Source organism: Dermacentor variabilis, chromosome 4 (genome assembly GCF_050947875.1).
Source record: "Dermacentor variabilis isolate Ectoservices chromosome 4, ASM5094787v1, whole genome shotgun sequence".
In the NCBI taxonomy this organism is placed as follows: Eukaryota; Metazoa; Arthropoda; class Arachnida; order Ixodida; family Ixodidae; genus Dermacentor; species Dermacentor variabilis.
In genome coordinates, this window is record NC_134571.1 from 140,928,621 (window position 1) to 140,935,279 (window position 6,659).

The following is a 6,659-nucleotide window of genomic DNA, read 5'->3' on the forward strand; positions in this document are numbered from 1 at the left end:
CCCATCTGCTTTGCTTCTCAATGCATGACCTGGCTTCTCCAGGTCGTGCATTGCAATTGGTCCCCTGAGTTACTAAGCAAGGCAGTATCATCAGCGAATAGCAAGTTACTAAGGCATTCTCCATTAACTCATATCCACAATTCTTCCCAATCCAGGTCCCTGAATACCTCCTGTAACGCTGTGAATAGCATTGGAGAGATCGTATCTCCCTGCCTGACGCCCTTGTTTATTGGGATTTTGTTGCTTTCTTTATGGAGGGCTACGGTGGCTGTGGAGCCGCTATAGATATCTTTCAGTATTTTACATACGGCTCGTCTACACCCTGATTCCGTAAAGCCTGCATGACTGCTGAGGTTTCGATCGAATCAAACGCTTCCTTCTAATCAATGAAAGCGATGTATAAGGATTGTTTATATTCCGCACATTTCTCTATCACCTGATTCACAGTGTGAATATGGTATATCGTCGAGTAGCCTTTACGAAATCTTGCTTGGTTTTTTGGCTAACAGAAATCTAAGGTGTTCCTGATTCTATTTGCGACTATCTTAGTAAATAATTTGTAGGCAACGGACAGTAAGCTGATCGGTCTATAATTTTGAAGTCTTTGGCGTCCACTTTCTTACGGATTAAGATTATGTTGGCGTTGTTCCAAGATTCCGGTACGCTCGAGGTCATGAGGGATTGTGTATACAGGGGGGCCAGTTCTTCTAGAACAATCTGCCCACCATCCTTCAACAAATCTGCTGTTACCTGATCCTCCCCAGCTGCCTTCCCCCTTTGCATAGCTCCCAAGGCTTTCTTTACTTCTTCCGGCTTTACTTGTGGGATGTGAAATTCCTCTAGAATATTCTCTTTTCCATTAGCGTCGTAGGTGCCACTGGTAATGTATAAATCTCTATAGAACTCCTCAGCCACTTGAACTATCTCATCCATATCAGTAATGATATTGCTGGCTTTGTCTCGTAGCGCATACATCTGATTCTTGCCTATTGCTAGTGTCTTATTCAATGCTTTTACGGTTCCTCCGTTCCCGAGAGCACGTTCAATTCTATCCATGTTATACTTCCTTATGTCAGCTGTCTTACGCTTGTTGATTAACTTGGAAAGTTATGCCACTTCTATCCAACTGTAGGGTTAGAGGCTTTCATACATTGGCGTTTCCTAACCAGATATTTCGTCTCCTGCGATAGCTCACCGTTATCCTGTCTAACGAAGTTACCACCGACTTCTACTGCACTCTCCTTAATGATGCCCATAAGATTGTCGTTCATTGCTTCAACGCTAAGGTTCTCTTCCTAAGTTAAAGCCGAATATCTGTTCTGTAGCTTCTTGCAGAATTCCTCTATTTTTGCTCTTACCGCTAAGTCATTCATCGGCTTCTTATGTGCCAATTTTTTCCGTTCCATCCTCAAGTCTAGGCTAATTCGAGTTCTTACCATCCTATGGTCACTGTAGCTCACCTTGCCGAACATGTCCGCATCTTGTATGATGACAGGGTTAGCGCAGAGTATGAAGTGTATTTCCTTTCTAGGATTTCCTTGCTGAAGAAGGTATTCATTTTCCGCATAGTATTCCGTTCTGCAAACTCTACTAATAACTCTCCCCGGCTATTCCTAAAACTTAGGCCATATTCCCCCACTGACTTGTCTCCAGCCTGCTTCCTGCCTACCCTGGCATCGAAGTCACCCATCAGTGTAGTGTATTTTGTTTTGATTTTACCCATCACCGATTCCACGTCTTCATAGAAGCTCTCGACTTCCTGGTCATCATGACTGGACGTAGGAGCGTAGACCTGGAAAACCTTCAATTTGTACCTCTTATTAAGTTTCACAACAAGACCTGCCACCCTCTCGTTAATGCTATAGAAATCCTGTATGTTACCAACTATATCCTTATTAATCATGGATCCGACTCCTAGTTCTCGTCTCTCCGCTAGGCCCCGATAGCACAGGACGTGCCCGCTTTTTAGCACTGTACATGCTTCTTTTGTCCTCCTAACCTTACTGAGCCCTATTATATCCCATTTACTGCCCACTAATTCCTCCACTAGCATTGCTAGACTCGCCTCACTAGGTAACGTTCTAGCGTTAAACGTTGCCAGGTTTAGATTCCAATGGAGGCCTGTCTGCACCCGGAGATTCTTAGCACCCTTGCACCCTTAGCACCAATGGTATACGGGTAGCGAAGTGAGGTGAAATTATGTGGCATATGTAAGATGTGTGAAATAGAAGGGTGTTCTTGGGTTGGGGCTTCCCGTCTAGGCATCTAAGGGCAGTTGTATGATTGAAGCTTGGTAAGTTTGGGTCCCGTAAAATGTATTTGATCTTGATGTCAAAAGTGCGAACGGTGCGTTGGTACGATCTAATTGAATGTGTATAGGTAACGTGCACGTATCATCGTACAATGAATCTATGCGTGCAGTTCTGGAAGCTCCTGTGATTGAAAGAACTAGCGTACGCTGGGTAGATGTAGTTGTTGATGTAAGTCGTGAGGTGGGGATATGTGTACCACCAAACAGGCGAAGCCTATGTTATGGAAGGTAGTAAAACCTTGTCGTAGAATTGTCTTACCTTCGTTAGAGAGCTGGAATAAAGAAGTATGAAAAGGCGTTAGTAGAAGTGATGCCGTGAGCTCGGCTATTGGGCAGAACGAAGAGAGTAAAAAAATGGCACAGCTGTAAGAAATTTACTGCGGTTACGTGTATGGCACAAAACTAAGGTGCAGCCTCGTTGTGACAAGCGTAGTGTTTTCACCCAAGGAATGCGTCCGAGTATGTCCATTTCAGTTTGTGCCAGAAATTTGAATGAATAAGTTTTCGCCGAGTGTTCTCGCACTGGATGGCGAGAAACATACTTCATAAGCAACTGCTGTCTGTTTCTTGAATAGCCTTGAGTCCACTAACATTTCAGTCTATTAATAACGCTTGAAATCCTTTTGTGTCGAAATGTAATGAATTGTGCTTTCGTAATGAGTGCAAAAACTTACTGTGGTGAGGAAGCACAGTAAATAATGCATGCACATTCTTTACGCAAATGTTTGACGCTGAAGCATTGCAGTCACTTACCGTGATAGCTGGACTAAAAGAGCATGTGCTAATGCGGGAAGGTTGAAAGGTACAATCGCATGCACGCTACAGCACCGAATATTGGGAAACAAAAGTGGTGTGCTGCGGATATGGACGGTTGTTACACCTACTGCTAGTGCAATTTTGTTACCGTGCCTCATTTTGTCCCGCTATCTAACAGCACGTCACTCTATTTGGCACGCAGCTGTTGCCTCAGGGACGTTTTAGTCATACACGCCTACCTACAAACCCCCGCCGCTTGGGAATCTTCCACTCCAGCGGAAATTATTGAAGCGCACATCAGCTCAGGTTGGAGGCGGCAAAAGAAGTATTCACGGGAGCTTAAAAGAATTTACCTTTCCACTTGCAATCCTTATCCTACTCATGGACCACGTGGGACAGCGTAGGGAGCAGCTGGGGATAAATGCTCCCCAAATGGGTCGCATTACCTCTCACCCGAAGCGCGATAAGACAAGATCAATTATAGGCGATAGGGTTCGAAATTCAAGGCACTACCAAAGGAATGTGTTGACTGGACGAGTACTTGCACACTCCAAATAAAATTCGGCAGCGCCCTTCTCCCGATTTGGCGGTAATGCGTTCTGCATTGAATCAATATAGCGACACAAAGCATCGCCACCGTCGGAACGAGTTACGCAGCCAGGACTCCTCTCTCGCGCTTCACTAAGAACACTCGGAGCATTCTAGTGGCGCCAAAATGCATGTCGTGCCGGTACGTGAGAAAGTATAGAGTCGCGTCAAGGCTGATTTGCATGATACGATTATCATTGCACTGGAAGCGCGATTTCGCTCGCATGCGACGGTCATTTTCGCTCTTCCCTCGGCGGCTTCGACCAAGCGGCTGGGGGCACGTCGCACGGATCGCACCGATCACTGCGATTTTTCGTCGAAATTGCTGAGAGACCCACGAGAGATATTTCGCTGTTTGTTTTGTCAGATGGCGTCAGTCGCTCATCACAAAGTGTATAGATACTATTTTCTTTATCTATAAATGTTGGTTCAACAACCCTTCAACATGCAAGTAATTGAGCGGCGTTGTGGATTGAGCAAGCGGTACGTACCGTCAGCACCGGCACGCGAGCAAGGCAGATAAAATATCGTAGGTCAGATTCGGTTCTTGGTGTTTTATGCGTTTGTCACGACGCGATGATGATCAATCGATGCTTTTTTTTTTACGTTGGCTTCTGTTGCTGTTAGTATGTATTTTTCCGTGACTTGCTGTTGTTCAGTCGCACTGCGATTTAAAAATACTATAAAGTGTCCCTCATGACAAAACGTGGCCTTCGGACGTCGTCCCAGTTTTCTTGTTTCTTGCGTACAAGCCAGTGGGGGTACACGAAAACGCCACAGATGCAGCGCGGTTTGCTTTTACGGACTTAGCAATATAAAGAATGTGCAACTACAGTCAAATGCTGTGTCGAGGAGATATGAGGTAAGAGCGTAATACTCAGCGTTTCAACATCTCGCTACGTGCGCCACAATTTAGTTGGATGAAGTCGGTTGGCTTCGGCTTGCACGCGTATTTTTCCCGGTCAGTTGTTTCATTTCAGGGTTCTGTAAATTCCTCTGCGTGACGCGACTGATTGTATGCATGGAATGAAACTACTAATGCAAGGTACAGCTGCCATACCTATTCCGACAGAAACAAATGACTTTAAAAGCCCCGGTATCGACACTTTAGGATTACAAACCTGAACGCGCGAAGTATAATAAATAAATTGGTTGAGTTAGAAAGCATAGCCTTAGAACATGAACCTGACATATTGTTACGCGCGGTCTTCGTTTTCTTTATGCGTAACAATATTGGTAGTCAAAAAAGCAACGTTTCATAAGGATAATTTAGATCCCGAAATTACTCTTCCCGACTATAAAATAGTCAGAAAAGGTCGAGAACACAAATGTAGGGGCATTGCGAAAATGATAAAAATACCCTAGCATTCTCTGCTTTGCCAGACGTAAATGGCATCGAAGCACTGTGGATAAAGACAAACTTACATGTCCACACAGTTTTCATTGTGGCTGTCTACAGAGCCCCAAAATGACCGGTGGACGTTCTGGCAAAGTTGCAATATTTTATGGACGCATATCTACCTCATGACAGTAAGATTCTCTTGCTTGGGGATTTTAATCTGCCTGGGATTGGCTGACCTTCAAAATTGCCTGGCACACGAGAGTTGGCACACACAAGTTGCGAACAGTTGTTAGATCATACCATATCCGTCATAAGTTATTTCAACTTGTAACTGACTACACAAGGATATGTGTTACGACATCACCCATTCTCGATTTGGTCTTTGTATCCGAGTGCCTAAAGTCACCCGTCCGCGAGTGCGAAGTACTCGACGGATTGTCGAAACACATGACAGTTTTGTTGTCGTCAGACGCATCACCAGAGACAACGAATACTCATTACCACACAACTTTCCCTAATTTTAGAGCTGCCGATGACGTTGCCGTTAATAGACTGTTTTCAGTATTCGATCTTTGATATTATGCTACTTTGCGACGCAGGTGCCGGTACAGGCCGATTATATAACTTCTTTTCTGAACTGACAGCATGGCGCATTACCAAGTTTATTTTAAAAAAAATTTAACGTACTAATAAAAGAAATTATTGGATCACTAGAGATATACGTCATCTTAAACGGAGACCAAAAGGTAAAAGGAAGGTGGTTTCACTAAACCCTGACCCCGAAAAGTATCTTCGCATTGACCGTATAAGCAGGCAAATGGAGCTCTTGCTAAAGGAATCCAAAGAAAGGTTTTATGACGTAGCACTAACGAAGTTTCTTCGTGAGTACCTTGGTAAATTTTGGCGTTACATTAATACGTCATGTGTTATGCACCTTGTTGGCGAAGAAGAGAATGGGTTAGAACGGTTTGAAAATTTTCTCTTATTTTTCATCCGTGTTCACACATGACAATGTATTACCGCCTTTTTATTGATGAAAATCTAAGACCGCATAACTCCGATTTAGAAATTGATGAACAAGGTATTCTGGACCACTTACTCCATGTTGACGTAAAAAAGAACCCGAGCCCGGATGGCATCCCAAACGAGTTTTTGTACTGGTACGCTGAATGGGTTTCTAAATATCTGAAAAAAAATTTCAGTCATCTATTAGTAGTGGATGCTTTGCAGGTGCTTGGAATCGAGCAAAAGTCATACTGGTTCACAAAAGTGGGAAATAACTTTCTGTTAACAATTACAGACCAATTTTTCTTCACCAGTACAACTTCCAAGTTACTTGAACGCACCATATCAAAACATCTCCTGCGCTAGCTAAATTAACATAACCTTATTTGCTGTCGCCAACATGGATTTCGAAAGGGATTTTCTACAGTTTCCCAGCTGTTAGAAATAGTTCACGATCTTGCTGAAACAATAAATTCACGCGGTCAAACAGGCATCATATGCCTGGATTTCGCGAAAGCATTTGATAAGGTGTCGCCCCCGAAAGTGTTACATAAGTTCAATACTGTTTTGAAAAATCAAAATCTAACAAAATGGTTCTACTTTTACCTTTCTTCTCGTGAATAATAAGTTGATTTGGTGGTTACCAGTCTAGCACCC